Below are 18,264 nucleotides of genomic sequence, written 5' to 3' on the forward strand. Positions count from 1 at the left end.
AAACAGAACGATCTTAAATCACCCGTTGCGATCAGCATTCATAAGTGACTCGTTGATAGTAACGAATCAATTTTAAATTTCTATATATTACTCACATATCAAGCGGTCATCTAGCAAAATAATTTTGGGTGTTTGCTGATAGGCAGGGAAACTAGGTGCAATCCTCAGTTGAGCCATACTAAAAACTCTAAGAAACTGCTTGATGCCTTCTCGTTATACACTCAGCAAGATAAAGTAAAAATGAATGGTAAACGCGATAATTATGGTAAATGGGAGACGGTTTCATCTATACAGTTGAGTCGCCAATGAAAATGAAGATATGGAGTCGACTTCGAATAATATTCAATAATATATATAAATTATTTTTACTGGCATATGGTATTTGATTGACCTTTCATTGACAAATTTTCTCTCTAAAAATCACCGTAAGTAGTCTAATATAAATATCCACTGAATTAAATCTTCAGATTTTATCAGTTATTAATGGATTGGGATAATAAATTACATGTCCTTACTTCATTTCTATTATTTTTTTCGTGCAATTCTAAATAAACTTTGTGTTGCCAAGATTAGATCATTCTGCCTAGGTCGCATATCAAATAATTTTTTTTAGATTATTTTTTCCGATGCAATAATTATGCAATGATTATCTATAATAATGTAATTTCGTAAAATTAAAGCAGTTTTCAATATTTTTCATTTCTGAAATTCGTATAAATAAAAGATTTTCAATATACACTTCTGATCAAAAATTAAGACCACTTGAAAATCTTCAAAAATAATTCTTTTTAAAAAGGTATATTTTAAACTCCCCTCACTTAAGCTTATTAATACTACAACCTAAAAGACTATTGGGAAAAGTGTAATATGCCTAATTTTATAAAAATGTACATTTCTGAATTCAATGTTTTGAACATAGCCTTTTTCTATAACCCTTTAGGTTGCAGTATTTGTAAGCTTAATTTGGAGAAGCTTTAAATCTATCCTTACAAAATGATTTCTTTATAAACATTTTTAAGTCAGCTTTAATTTTGGACCAGAAGTGTATACAAACACAGAACAATTTCATAATAAAAGGCTTGAAGAATACCTATGTAAACTTTGACAAATCTGAGTTTATAAATTATCCATTTATCAGATCAGCGTGTCGGCCCTGTTCGTCTTCTAGGTAATGTTGAATACTCAGACAAGGAAGCGTTAAGTGAAGATGTACCCATAAACTGGAGTTATATCCTAGCAAACCTAAATGATCTTAATAGAAATTGAACCCGGCACGTTAATTTCCATACGTTACAGTGTTTGTTAGCATCAGGCAAAAATGTATTCACACGATAATATGGTTTGACTTGCGAATGGAGGTATACTTCTCTTATTTTTACATTGGATTATCGTTATTCGTGCTTAGTTAAGGTCAAGGTGTATCGAAATTGTGGATAAGAAAGAAAATTTTGTATGGATTAAAAAAAAAACGAAAATGCAAATCAATTCGTGTCGGGAGTTCTTTGAAATATAATTTAGAATAAATCTGCATAAAACACAGATGTATTTTAAATGGCGCTTTCGAATGTTATCAAGGTTGAGATAATTATATTACCATTTTCCGTGTTTCCCTTTTATGTTGCAAAGAAAATAAACAAAACGAAAATTGATTGAAGAAGAATTATTTGTGTGTGTGTGTATGTGGGTGTGTGTGTAAAAAAAAAGCCTAATTGTCACGATATAATCTGAAAATGATCTAAAGTTATATAACTCATTTGATTTCGGGGAATTTAATAGAATAAATTCCGCTATTCCATATCATTTGGATGTAAAACAGCATAGTCTTGTTATGAGGGAAATACAACCAAAAAAAAAAAGAAGAAAAAAAAAGAAAAGAAAAGAAAAAAAGGGAAATGAATTTCAATTGGGATTACATAACTATAAATGACACTGATGCTTTCCGATGGCACAGAACATCAATGTAAATGTCTGAAAATATCTTTTTTTATAAACATCGCATATTAGAGATTCGATAGAAACACGAAGGGGATCGAACAATTGACCAATTCGGATCAAAGAACAATTTTAAAACGTACAATGAGCTCATGCTGCTATAAAAATACAACTGTTTATGATACATGAAAAGTAAAAGTTATATTTATTGCAATTTGGTATGTATTTGTAAAAAAAACAAGACTTTACTTTTCATAGTAAAATAAAAGTAATGTTCACCAAAATGTTTCCTTTGAGAGGAAACGAGAGCTGATCACATTTAGAAGTCATTTTTAGTATTATGGAAATTTAATCAAAGCTGGATTCTATTTGCATTTTTATTTGGTTAATTCATATAAAAGCTGGATATCTACGGTTTTAATAAAAAGGCATTGTTACGGCTAAAATTAATATTAAAAAAACTCCTTTTCAAAGAGACATAAAAAAGGAAAATTGTAATAATGGATATGTGCTGTGTCAGAAAAAAAAAACACGTTATATTTCGTACTGTTTACTAAAATATTTTCTTTGGAAGAGGCATGCTGTTATAAAATTCAAAAAATGAATTTCCAATACATTAGAGTTTAATGTAGATTTATACTAAAATAGAAAGCCGCCCAGCGTTGCCCAGCGTTGCCCAGTCAGTATCGTAAGATACGTTTAGATATGGTATTTTAATTAATGCAGACAACGAATTTATTATTACACAGACAATTCTCTATCGGTAATTATATTAAACCGAATAAATAGTAATGAGACAAAACTAACATATATGTATATGACTTGGATGGCAACGGTTAGAATCGACACGAATTGCAAATCTCCGCCCTAATACCTTAGCCACTGACATATGCCCATACGCATTTATATATATATATATATATATATATATATATATATATATATATATATATATATATACATAATTTTTTGTATAGTCCCTTTATTAAAATATGCAATTACCAGATAGTCAGTGATAAGATTCAAAAGTCAAGCGGATGTGTGCATATATATATATATATATATATATATATATATATATATATATATATATATATATATATACATATATATATATATATGTATTTGAATTCATCCATCATTTCTTTTATATATATATATATATATTTAGTAGAAATGGTAATTAATAAAAACCTGAAGAAAGTGCTCAATACTGTTGTAGAGCAAATATGTGTTTTATTTTTTATTACCGTATCTTTATGTTAAGTGACATTATTGTTTCAGCTACCCGGCCGTTTTTTTTTTTGCCGTCTGTAGCATCCTCAGACTTTTACAGAAAGTAAAAGTCTGAGGATGCTACAGACAGCAAAAAAACAAAAAACAAAAAAAAAACGGTCGGGTAGCTGAAACAATAATGTAACTTAACAGAAAGATACGGTAATAAAAAAAATAAAAAAGTATATATATATATATATATATATATATATATATATATATATACATATATATATATATATATAATGTTAATATGTTATCATTGCCTTTTAGAAATTCCACATATGTTTTATTTGCGTTATATACGATCTCTAGTTATAAGTTTAGCAGGATCCCCTGAGTTTAAATTTGTGTTCACATAAGTCCCAAGCCTTAGCTCTATTTTTAGAATAAAATATCAGATCCAAATTGGAATAAGGATTCTAAACATATTTTTATATTCGTGTAGGGACATAAAACTAATGGTAAATTGGGTGAATAATGGATTACTGGGCAGAGTATTGCACTGTTGTTTATATGAGCGATATTATACGAGCCTTTCTTTAATACAGTCTAATATAGTCGAACAAATGCATTTGAACAAAATTATAGCATTCACTTGCATATAATTTAATAACTGAAAGAGAAAACGAGATTTGTTATATAAAAGTACGCATATCCGAGCCATGTTTGTTTTAGTCTGCAATCTATTTATAGCGACTGTTTATGCGTAAATAGACATGGAGATTATTCGTATGTCTGCGTTTTTGTATTGTTTTTTTGTTTTTTGTTTTCTGGAAAAGAGCAAACAATTGCTCGACTCTATATTCTATCAATATTTTATAAAAGTGAGCTGTATATACATATTAACAATTGTATGCGGAATTGTCCGGGATTGAATTAAACATCCAACAGCAAACAGAATATAACAGAATATAAGTATTTTGATATTTGCATTTCCTACTATGCATAATTTATAATAGAATGTAACATTTTAAAAGATAAGTTTGTTCATCTATTGAAATTAAATTCGAGTATTTGACACATAAAGGAGTCCTCTTCGAGAAAATCCAGATAATATACCCTTTCCTTCTTTTCCCTGTCCTGTTCAAATATTGGAGATCGGGTTTCGTCAACATATGAGTACGTCCGAAGCATGCACATCCAAATACCCGGGCCACGCCACGCTGAAATGCTAATATATATATATATATATATATATATATATATATATATATATATATATATATATATATATATATATACACAAACACACACACACATACCCACACACACACACACACACACACACACACACACACACACACACATATATATATATATATATATATATATATATATATATATATATATACTAGCATGCCGCTCGGAATTGCCCCATCGTAAAATGCGCTAACATCAGATATTTTTATTAATGCAGATTTTTTATTTATCATTATATTACATTGGACCCAATATATAGTAATGATTTCAAAAGTTTTTAAAAAGTGACTCGTCCGCCACCACCGAGAATCGAAACCTAAACGTCGCGCTTATCATTTACTTTTTCCTTTGACGTTAGTGCCTGTGTTATGCAAACATGTTTGCTGCAAGGCTAAAAATTAAAACAAAAACTAATAATTATTACGTTACTCATGCATATATATGACCTTCACCCAACAAATTTAATTTCTTGATTTTCACACTTTCGCACCGATTTTCCCCAGACTAAAACACAAATATAAAGTTTTCAAGACCATTTATATTAAGTTTCATGTCTGTAGACTAAAAACTGAAAGAGGGGTTTGATAGGCAATTTTTTAAACAAATATATATATATACGCATACATGAATATATATATAGAAAGAGGTTTGTGTTTACTTTAACTTTTTTACGCAAATAATAAGCAAGTATAAATCATGTAGAATATCTGCATGAATATAATTACACGTAATAGTTAACTAACGATGATCATCCTATAAGGAAACGGTCCTAGATATGACCTTATACTATATCCGATGGTGAGGCCCCAGTCTGCGGGCTTTGGAGAGTGTGGAACCATCCTTTAATTGCCATTGCTCTCAGGTCCACTCTGACCCGGAGTAGTAGTACCTATTATGGTTCCAACTATGGGTTGAATTAGAAACTGACTTGAACCCCCCCCCCAAAAAAAAAAAAATTTCTATTAAAATTTATTTCTTCAAAATCACTGGATTCGGCATGAAATAACCTGAGAAGGGTTGATATGCCGTAAAAAAAATCAACCAACCAACCTATAAGGGAACCGAAAAAACTTATTATTAAATTATTAAATTAAATTAAATTATTAAAATGAATGTTTAAACGAATATGCAGATTAGTTTGATCATTTTGCTTGATCAATTCCACGACCCGTATATAAGAAAATTGAATTTTCTGTTTAAAAAAATGGGGAAAAATTGGATTTTAATATAGATATCAATACATAAGCAAACACATTTCTAGGAATATAGATATACTACATTTCTCTCCTTCCTGCCTTACATAATTCCCATACTGTGATCTCATATTGTGTGCAAGTTTTCGTGCACTGACAAATATAATTTTAATTTCTTTAAGCTATAAACGCAGGGGCAAAATCAATAGCGGAAGCCGTACATATTTGTTTAAACGTCTAAACGTTATTCCTACAATGGTTATAGAGAATCCATGCAAAGAAAGTTAAAAACTAATCTGAAGTATTTCCGTTTTAAACACAGTCAATTGTGTATTATTGTTTGGAAATTATATATGAATAATAGAATTAGGACTTTACAACTTTGCCTTCGGTAAAATGGTCAAAGTTGAAGTTATCTTTTGTCGATTCATAAGAAATAAATATATATTTATCCTCTTCCTAAAGCAAGCTATTACACCATCATAAACTGTACATCTTCAGTTCATAATTACCTTCATTTCTTATTATTTGAGTGGAATTTCACTTAAAGTGTCGTTTGTTGTTACTATCGTCTGTATATGAAATTTAAAATTAGTTTTAGAGACCACACACAGAATTAGTTACGATGTCACCCACAAAACCTGAAGCATCATTTTGATATCTGTATGGACGTACATAAAAAAAGTAGGGAACCGGCACAGCTCAACTTAAAAGATTATTGGGAAAAGTGTAATATGCCTCATTTTATAAAAATGTACATTATTCCCGGGAAACATTTTTCACGCACAGGACTGATAAGGTGTAAAACATCTGAGCATACAATGGTGTCATTCGACTTTGTTTTCTTCTTTTTATTTTCTCCATTATTATTATTATTATTATTATTATTATTATTATTATTATTATTATTATTATTATTATTATTATTATTATTATTATTGTTGTTATTATTATTATTATTATTATTATTACTATTATTATTATTGTTGTTGTTGTTATTGTTATTATTGTTGTTGTTTTTATTATTATTGTTGTTGTTATTATTATTATTATAATTATTATTATTATTATTGCTGCTGTTATTGTTATTGTTATTGTTGTTGTTATTATTATTATTATCGTCGTCGTCGTCGTCGTCATCATCATCATCATCATCATCATCATCATCATCATCATCATCATCATCATCCCAGTTCTCAGATTTTTTTCATCTGGCGTTTGACAATGCTTATATTATGCTTATGGTTGGTTCATAACAAATCACATCGGCATCATACTTTCTTAGAGTTTCAATATTTTCTGGTGGTTACAAACAACTCACTCTTCCGATGACCTCGAACATCGGGATGGACCCCAATTTTCTCAATCTATCTATGAAAACAAACTTTTTGTCACACTCCCCAGGGCTCCCATTACAAAATATTCTTTTTTTTATCTCCTTTTGCCAGTTGGTGTACATTTACCTGAACACATAATCCCATCTGGGACACCTATACTACTACTACTACTACTACTACTATTATTATTATTATTATTATTATTATTATTATTATTATTATTATTATTATTTTCATTACGCTTATCGCCCCGTCCGTTTTTATGCTGTGCATCCCTAAAAAAAGGAAAGTGGAATATTCCAAAAAGTGGACTAATTCCAAATAAACCATGCCACCCTTGAAAAGGAAAATTTGAAATATTAAAATAAAAATTTAGTGTCGCTGTTGAGGCAAAGCTAAAAAAACTTATGTGTCTTTCTTGGCCTTTTGGCTAAGATCAAAGGGTAGTATCTGTTCTTCAGGTGCTACGTTTCATTTTCTTCCTTTACGACTAAGACAATTTTTTATCCACGTTTAAAAACAACACTGGTGTTTAAATCTGTCTCGTGGGGAGGCATTGTGAATAGATACTATGTTTAATGTAACAAAGTTTTAATATTAAAAATGTAACAGGAAAAAGTTATGATTTAATTACAAAATGCCCTGGAAATATCACTTCTGATTAATTATAAAATGCCCTGGAAAATGTCCATTCTGATTATTTTTTTTGTTGTTTACTTGCCTCCTCACAAGGGCGGAATTGGACATGAGGTCGGTTATAAATTTAGGGGGAAACCAGCTCCCCAAAAGGGGCACTCTGGTCAATAACAAATATAAAAATTGTATCAGTAATGAAGGATTTTTCTCCATTAACCAAGACCAAAAAAGGGGGGATTTAAGTCACTGGAATACTGAAACTGATACTACACTCAGAAATTAACATTGAAGAAATTGTTGCCTAATCCCTAACCGTGTTAATGTTTTTATGTATTACTTTCGAAAAGCTGCTGAAACAGTTTATGATTTAAACATTACTTTATTTCAAGTATATTTTAAGCAGTGGGTTACGGGATATGAAGTCTGTTCCGGAAATTACCTAAACCGTTTACGATTTAAACATTACTTTATTTAATGTATATTTTTAACTGTGGGATGGGGGATATTAAATCAGTCCCGAAATGGGTAAAACCGTTTACGCATTGCACATTACTTTATTTAATGTATATTTTTTAACATTGGGGTGGGGAATATGAAGTCGGTTCCGGAAATGGCTGCAACCATTGACGTTTTGGACATTACTTTATTTAATGTATATTTTTAACAATAGGATAGGAGATAAGAAGTCGGTCTCGAAAATGGCTGAAAAAGTTTACGATTTATACGTTACTTTATTTCATGTATATCTTCAACAGTGGGTTGGGGATTATAAGTCAGTTCCAGAAATGACTGAAACAGCTTACTATTTAGACATTACATTATTTCATGTATATTTTTAGGAGTGGGTTTGGGATATAAAGTCGGTCAGGAAATGACTGAAACAATTTACTATTTAGGCATTACTTTATTTCATGTATGTTTTTAGCAGTTGTGTGGGGATATAAAGTCAGTCCCGGAAATGGCTGGAGCAGTTTACGATTAAAACATTACTTTATTTAATGTCTATTTTAAACAGTGGGGTGGCGGATATGAAGTCAGCCCCGGGATTGAATGAGATGTGCAAATATATACTATCAGAAAGCGTCGTCCAGTATTGAATAAAATAGGTGGGTATTTTGCTACTATATAGTAGCAAAGTACCCAGCGTCGCCCGGGATCGAATGAGATAGGTAAACGATATATATTAGCAGAATATGCGGAGTCATCCGGTATTGGATAAGATAGTTGAAACATATATACTATAAGAATACCCAGAATTGATATATTTGTTTATAATGAAATAATCAGCCCGGGCAATATATCACCGTTATTATTTAAGTAAAAGGAAGCAACATAGTGAGTTAAAGTTATGAAAATTATTGTCGAAATTAGTAACATATCCAAGAATTACGAAAAATGATGAAATATTATATAATTTATTGGTTGGTGTGTTTGTAAGGAAATAATCAGCCTAGACAATATATCAAAGTTATTATTTTAGTAAGGTGTGATATAAGAAGGAAGGGCGAAAATGTGGGTTAAAATTATGAAAAATGATTGTCGAAAGTAACATATCCAAGAATTATGGAAAATATATTTAATGTGATTTCATGCATTAGTGTGTTTGTAATAAAATAATAAGCCCAGACAATATTTCAAAGTTATTATTTTATTAAGGACGGGACGATTATGTGGGTATAAATTATGAAAAGTGATTGTCGAAATTAGTAACATACCCAAGAATTATGAAAAATGATGAAATGGAGGTTAATTGATTAGTGCTTGTAATGAAATAATCAGCCCAGCAAATGTATCAAAGTTATTATTTTAGTAAGGTTGGGCGACAACGTTGGTTTAAATTATAAAAAAATATTGTCGAAATTAGTAACATATCCAAGAATTACGAAACATTATGAAATGTGAGTTGATTGATGTGTGTGTGTAATGAAATAATCAGCCTAGACAATATATCAAAGTTATTATTTTAGTAAGGTGTGATATATGGTGGGTTTAAAGGATGAAAAATTATTGTCAAAATTAGTACCATATCTAACAATTATTAAAAATAATGAAATGTGAGTTAATTGATAGTTTTGTGTTTTTATAAAATAATCAGCCAATACAGTATATCACATTTCATATTTTAGTAAAGGGAGGGGCGATAATGTGGCTTGAAATTATGAAAAATTATTGTCGAACATGGTAACATATTCAATAATTATGAAAAATGATAAAATGTGAGTTAATTTACCGGTGTGTTTGTAATGAAATAATCAGCTGAGGAAATATATCAAAGTTATTATTTTAGTAAGGGGGCGATACAGTTTTAATAAAAAAGTAGAATAATATGATTGCGCCTTCATTCATGCTGAACAGAACGACCACAGCAGTCCCAGCAACAATATATTACATATGAAAAATGCTGCTGTGGAATTTACACAGGTCCCGCTAGTTATTATTATTATTATTATTATTATTATTATTATTATTATTACTGGCTCACAAGGAGCTTTCACATTGAAAACCTGTTGTGTTCCATGGACACTGAGCGACAAAAAGCCTCCCTAGATATCCATCAATCACCACATCATTCGATACCATTTGCAAATAAATGTGCTTTATCACAATAGCCTCTCACCATTGATTTCTCACTAGCAGCGGCTTATTGTCTCCACTGGAATTTCAGTGGCTATAAGCCTCCCCAAGGTCCCAGTTCTCTTCACACTTGTCCAGCGGAGGTTTGGTCATCGCTCTCTCCTCTGTCTTTCTATCCTGCTTAACCCTTGTAATTATCTTTACTCACTAGCAGTTCTCACACAGGACATTATCTTATATTACTTATCGACAAAAACTGGTGATTTTATACTCGAGTCTGGGTGACAACTCTCCTCAATTTTATTTATACGTACTCGATTTTACAGATGTCGTTATCAGTGATTGCTGCTAATCAAAAATATCCAATTTCCAATACATCGCTCTTATTTCAGACAGTTTCACCCTTTCCAAAAGTGTGCAGGGCATATAGCGTTATTGCAGCGGCCATATACAACTTATTTTTCGTTATCAACCACCATTGATCTTTGAAGTCTAAAGGATAATAAGCCTCTGTAATATTCCAGTAATTTCGCATTCTTACAGTCGATGGTTTGGTTGGTTTTGTTTTACGGCATATCAACCCTTTTCAGGTTATTTAATACCGAATCCAGTGATTTTGAAGAAGTTTTTCATAGAATGTATTTGTTTGTTTTTTTTTAGGTCAGTTTCTATTTAACCCATAGTTGGTACCATCACAGGTACTACCACTCCGGGTCAGAGTGGACCTGGGAGCAATGGCAATTAAGGGGTGGCTCCACACTCCCCAAAGCCTGCAAGCTGAGGCCTCACCATCAGATATAGTTAAAGGTCATATCCAGGACCTCTTACAGTCGAAGTTTGGTGCTATTTCTCCTCTGTCTTTACATATTTCTTGACCTTTCACGAACTTCGTGTGCTGTATCTGCCAAGAATAATGCTATCACAGGCATGCGTGTTTATTAACTTTATTATTTTTAATAATTTTATTATTATTATTATTATTATTATTATTATTATTATTGTTGTTGTTGTAGTAGAAGTAGAAGTAGTAGTAGTAGTAGTAGTAGTAGTAGTAGTCTTGTCTTATCAAGACAGATACGGTAGGGATATGACAGCAGCATATTATTTTAATTGTATTGACTCTTGAGTATATATCCGACATAGACACAATTAATCAACAGAGAACCACGTCGCTCTTCATAAAATGTATAAGATATCAATGGATATATTCCTGAGAATCAAACAAGGAAAACAATATGCTGTCGTCATATCCCTAGTTATTACAAACAAGTTTATTAGCAAAATATGTTACGGAATAACACATCCTGATCACGGGAGAAAATAACTACCACTAATCACTATTATGTATATTCCTTTAACCGCAGAAAGATGTGACACAATGGTTCAAGTAGGGGAAACGTATAGTCACCGCCTCCTAAGGAGGAGCACTTTGGCCTGTTAAAATTTCCCGAGTAGACCCGTCGACATACCCATCTCAAGGCGCCTCAGGCAGTAAGTAGTAAACTTACTCCACCCCCAGAAAGAGGAGGGAAGACATGAGATGGTGAACGAATGCCTGAACCAAACAGATAAATAACCACCGACACGACCCAATTTCTGTCGAAATGATTGCATCGGTCGAAACCTCGACTGGCATGTCAGGGATCCAAAGCGAGTGATAAATGAATGTCACTAAACGGTTCTAGAGTGTGTAGGTGTAACTGTATTTAAAGTCTCTGATTAAGTTCATTATTCCTGAAATGGGTACATCAATTTGCCACAAGATAATCATTATTATTATTATTATTATTATTATTATTATTATTATTATTATTATTGATTCATTGATTGATGTGTGTGTTTATAATGAAATAATCAGCCTAGACAATATCTCAAAGTTATTATTTTAGTAAGGTGTTCGATATAATTATGAAAAATGATAAAATGTGAGTTAATTGACGGGTGTGTTTGTAATGAAATACTCAGCCCCAAAAATATATCAAGGTTAATATTTTAGTAAGGGGGCAGTACAGTTTTAATAAAAAAACGAAAATAATATGACTGTGTCTTCATTCATGCTGAACAGAACACTTACAGCATGCCCAGCAACAATATATTACATATGAAAAATGCTGCTGTGAAATTTCCACAGGTCCCACTAGTTATTATTATTATTATTATTATTATTATTATTATTATTATCATTATTATCATTATTATTATTATCATTATTATTATTATTATATATTTGTTTATTTTTCTTACTATATGGGCAATGAATACACGGTCATTATACATTTCAAGTCCTATTGAATATATTTATCGAGATATCTCACGAAGTTACTTTTGATTTATTTTTACCCTTTTGTTTACGAATAATGCCACTTTCAAATGTTCTACTCAAATGTTCTAAATTTGATATGGTAATCTGATCCCAAAATAATTACTTGATCAGCAAAAACATTAAAACCGTAAATCGATCTCGCCTTTGAAATCTGCATTGACAATAACAATTCAGATAAAGAGGAAATATTTTAAAATGTCGACCATATTTAGAGATGCCATTCATCATTTTGCAAAAATCAATTAAATCACCGCTCTATCTTATGTCTAGTAGATATTTGATTCGAATGGTGTTTTCCTACGGCAGTCTCATATACGCACATATATTTGTGGGATTTAGCGTAATCTGATAGCGGATAGAATAGGAAACTGGTTATTTTAATTACAAGGGTATTTTTATTTTAAGTTGAACATTTAGAAATGATTTATGTCATGTTAAATGATTGCAATGAAAGAGAAAACATTACACAGCACAGTCGCTAGTGAGATACGATGAAAGAGCTACCCCATTTTATGAGTCTCTTGTTTTAATTAATACGCACATCCTACAGTCAGGCAAATTGAACACGAGACGACTTCTGATTTTGTTTTACTTATCCTGGATTCCTTCTCCAGAAAGCATTTAACACCAGACACGATCGTCTACCGTTGCCGCTGGCAAATACGTCCTAATATGGAGTACGGTTGTCATATCTGGGAAATAGTTCCTAAGAATACTCGATCCTGCTAGGACAGATTACAACATCGTCTTTAAAATCTAGTGGACTAAGACATTTTCGCCTCCTTACTTTCTCCTTCTCACAAAAGAAATCTTGCGAGTTTATCTTACCTCTATCGTCATTTTTATGGTAGCTGCTTGACTGCACTCCAAATCTAAGGCCCCTTAAGAAAAAAAAAATAGTTTCATAAAAATACGTGTCTAGCGACAATAACTGTCAATCATTTTCACCAGGCTCTATCTGCGCCTAAAACCAAACGAAAATTTCATGAGCATGGTTTATTTCCTAGAACTATCCGTCTGTACACAATATCATGGCGTTCCATCCCAACTGATTATAACATGGTCGCTTTTATGATGTCTAATGCAAATACGTTCTTGTTGAATGTTTACTTAAATAATTAATCCCTATCCTAGTTGATAAAAAACCACAGAATGTCTAAATGTTTTATACCTTTGTATAACTCCTTAAAATAGGTTAGAACATCTAAATAGAACAAAACATATTCTTTTTATTTTATTTCGAGTGCGAAATATCGAATTTCTCACAAATATAACACTGGATACGTGTGATATATTTTAGAAATCCAAAGACGTTGTTTATTATTATTATTATTATTATTATTATTATTAGTAGTAGTAGTAGTAGTAGTAGTAGTAGTAGTTCTTTGCTTCCCCGACAAAAGCAAAATGTGACACGAGGTCGTTTTTAATGGGGGGAACTACATTCCTCCCAAAACTACTACTACTACTACTACTACTACTACTACTACAAGAACATTTCAAGATAATTTACAAATCATGGCGAGGAACAAAGCAGTAAAAACCCAGTTAGATTGCACGTTCGACGATAAATAATTGGCTTACTACTTCTAAACTCATTTATAAAAACTCAGACGTCATCGAATAAAATAAAATGTTAGCAAATTCCACAATAATCTTTAAGATGGCTTCAACAATCCTCAAAGAGAAGTTAATTAATATAGATGGTTTTTATCTTTCTTCAGAATAATGCTGAATTCAGCAATACTAGTATATATTATCTTATATATTTTAATAAATACATTATTTGTTGTCCTATTTATAGGATTGTATAACGTAAAGGGTTAAAAGTAAAAATATTCCTAAAAAATAAATTTATTAATTGTCCAGGGAAAAACCTAAATGTAAGGCTTACTAGATCTCCATTAAAGATAAACCGTTGGTGGCTTTGCATAAGTACTTTTAACCTCCCTTCAAGTATTTTTTTGCCGAATTAAATTGTGAAAAAATATGAACGATCAACAAATCATTTGATGATAATACCGTATACTGTAACGCATTAGAATCTCTATCTTTATATATGTTTTATGAATTATTAATTATTTTACTTTTATACAATAGTGTTTATGCTTACGCAAACATCAATGTAAAAAGTGACAACTATTGTCCGTCGCAATATTCGAACTCAGTTCCAGATTCGTCGTTGACTCTACTGAACGATATTTAACCTCTGGACCACAAAGAATTATCACATGAAAAGAACGAGATTTAAGTTTTATACATAATATCGACGTAAGCAGACAAATAAGCCGGTCAGACAGTGTTTAATAACTAAGGCCATGACAACAGCATATTATTTTCCTTGTTTTTATTCTCAGGTATATATCCATTGATATCTTAGATGTTTTTATGAAGAGTGGTGTGGTTCTCGGTTGATTAATTGTGGTTTCCTATGTCGGATATATATTTGAGAGTCAAAACAATGACAAGAATATGCTGTTGTCATAGCCCTATTAATAACACGCTGTGTCATTGCTTTGCGCTAAAGTTGACACCTTATTATAACTCTTGTATAGAAGCTTAATTCTAGTTGAATAGGCCTTATAATAATGCTTTTTTATGAGAAAATATCAATCATTTTTACCGACAAAGTGTTTCTTGCTTACGCAATCCTCAGTGTAGTAGGTAATAATTGCTTCCAGTCTAAGGAGTCGGACATAATGTCAATAATTTCAAAGGACATATCAACATTTTGATTTCATTGCATGGTAAAACTATCGTTGAAAGTGGATTTATTATTTCAAGCCTCTCTCGGTCTATCTTACTATCTATCTATCTATATATATATCTATCTATCTATCTATCTCTGCATTTAAATGTGAACTGAAAATATATTAATTAATTTATTTTTCATTTTCCATCTGTGTAAAGTCTCAGAAATCAAGAGAACTTTTCCTAAGGCGAACATTTGATTTATATATGTATTCAGGTGTTCAACTACGTTTCTACTTAAGTTAATAAAATATGAAGAAAATGGATTTTATCCTCCCTTCGAATTGATCAGTTAACTGTTATAATATATTTTCCTGGGTGTCTCTTAGTACAGGTCCAAAATTAAACTAGTCTGGTGGAGCTTCCACCAAAGTGTTGCTACTTTAATAAATATCACAGAAGAAAAGGTGCATCATTCTTCGTATTAGCCATTGTATAATTTGTGTCGACCGGACCTATTTGAACTTTGAATATTATGCTATTTTGAATATTCGGTGAGGATTAACTGGTAAGGGCGAAGTATACTCTTATCAGGTTGTCCTGACAAACCCTTGTACAGACAATCGATAACGGTGTATGGTGAGTAATCTAAATTCCTTATATATTTTGAATATTTGGTCAGGTTTTATTCACAAGGCAAATTATATGTCACGTTCTTATAACTTATATATAGAGAGACTGAAGGCAATCAGAAATGGTGTATAGTAAGTAATTCAAACTCTACAGTGCATATTATCTATTACTAGCCTTGGTGCCCAGCGTTGCCAGGGTGTTTGGAGCAAAAAAAAAAAAAAAAAAGAAAGTGGTAGTAGGCACGACGGCTCAAATCCGTACCGCGAAGAAGGAAAAGAACGTGAAAAAAGTAACGTCTTTGCTGTTGCGTCCATCACTAAACCGAAAGTGACGAATGTTTAAATCAAGGCAAGTCAATCGAAAAGAGAAGATGACTTTCGAAAATATCGGCGAAAAAAGCGACCCCTCCCTGTGGGAAAATACTAAATGAATTTAGCCATTCTATCGATATTTCTCGTCCGAAAAGGTCGACCTTCAAAATGATGCAAATCTCATGAAAATTCGTCGGCTCTATCTAAAGTTTTAGGCATACATACATACATACATACATACATACATACATACATACATACATACACACATACATACATACATACATACATACATACATTCATACATATATTTAAACACACAGGTGAGATTTATATTATAGATTAATGTGTGTGTCTATCTAATATAGTTATAATAATTTATAGCTTTTAGTAGCGTTACGTTAATTAAGGAGACTAATCTCACGCGATAAGAAAAGATTACAAGCATTTCAACAAGTTTATCACCAAGCAAATGGCGGGTACTTCTGCTATTTACAAGAAACTAACATTAGTGTTGCACCTGACTAATTTTTGATAAAGTCGTAGACTATTGCTAACAGGAAATTTGGTTTGAATAATGCGGAGAGAACAAGCAACTCTGCTTTTATAGATGAAAGAAGTAAATCAAATCTTGAAGACGTTTACTTTGTTGGCGACACAGCGATATAAGCGGCTGATAACAAAACCCCAAAGGGAATGATACTAGATTAATAACGAGAGTGAATGGGTGCATGAGAGAGAGAGAGAGAGAGAGGAAGGAAGAAGAGAGGAAGGGATTGGAGGAAAGAGAGACGGAGAGATAGATAGAAGCGGGTCGATGGAGGCGGATGAATCAGAATGGATTCGAATATACGAACTGGTGTGTGATAAATATCTGCAATGATGAAACGAAAATCAGCTAATTTAATAGAGACGCGAAGAGAAAGAAATGCACATAGTCAAAAAGCAAGCGGGTGAAAAAAAAAACGAGAAAATACAAATAGAATTAGAAAAGGAAAGAGAGTAAGGGAGAAATAATACATACATCTATAAACACACACACATACACACACACATATATATATATATATATATATATATATATACAGACAGACACATACAGACCCACACATACACACACACACACACACACACATATATATATATATATATATATATATGTGTGTGTGTGTGTGTGTGTGTGTGTGTGTGTGTAATTTTCACAACATATTTTCTTTGACTGAGTCGCTGATGCCTGCTGGCGAGTCGTTTAAAAGAAAAAAAAAGAACGATAACTGTTAAAAAACGATTGTTTTGCAACGCAAAGGATACGATTTGCATGCCCGGAGTCAAGTGAGGATTGCTGATTAAGACGATAAAATGAGACACTCCGAAGTCGACAGTGCATAAAATGAGACACTCCGAAGTCGGCAGTGCATCACCGAAGAACTCTCTTAAGGCATTTAAAACTGTATTTCATGACATAATTTAGAAGGGAGATCAATGACGTGTCTCTATGCCGCTTAAACTGTTTTGAACTGTAAATGAAAACAAAAAAAGTTATATAGAAGTAACATTTTCTAAAATGTGTTACAGTCAAATATTTTATGAACTGATATGGATACCGGAAATGCTGCTGATAACCAGTTGATTTAAAATTACGTAAGCAAAGCATTTACTCAACCAGATTGTGGCAAGATGGTTTAGTCTATTCTATAGTATATACCTGAACACGCAGTGTTTATAGATACTATGTTCTAACTATATTTTCTACATGTAAAACAATCTATCTATCTATCTATCCCTCCCTCCCTCCCTCTCTCTCTCTCTCTCTCTCTCTCTCTCTCTCTCTCTATATATATATATATATATATATATATATAATGCTCCCTGTCTTGAGTTGAGCATATTGGAAATTGATATACAAATTACCATTAGCGTATGAAACGATACTCTTTGTGTAGACAATTTGAGTTTATGTATTTGGATAATGTCAAAACATTGTTAATTTACTACCCGAATATCAGTAGCTTAAGAGCGCAACGGTTAGAAGCTCCGACTATCATATGAGCGGCCGGAGTTCGGTCCTTGCTTGATGTAGTTGCTTGTATAACTGTATGTGGATGACGATATATATTCTATATATATATATATATATATATATATATATATATATA

At 31.7% G+C, this 18,264-nt stretch overlaps 1 protein-coding gene and 1 pseudogene across 1 annotated transcript in view; one reads left to right on the top strand and one right to left on the bottom strand.

Annotated features, from left to right (window-relative positions):
• The window catches only part of LOC145276947 (tachykinin-like peptides receptor 99D), a 775,418-nt gene that overhangs the window by 610,877 nt on the left and 146,277 nt on the right, over positions 1-18,264 (bottom strand). The gene's annotated exons all lie outside the window — the stretch shown is intronic.
• Positions 7,350-7,498, top strand: LOC145277280 (U2 spliceosomal RNA; annotated as a pseudogene).

The sequence above is a fragment of the Euprymna scolopes genome, chromosome 5 (genome assembly GCF_053919585.1).
Source record: "Euprymna scolopes isolate OS-2025 chromosome 5, ASM5391958v1, whole genome shotgun sequence".
NCBI lineage: Eukaryota > Metazoa > Mollusca > Cephalopoda > Sepiida > Sepiolidae > Euprymna > Euprymna scolopes.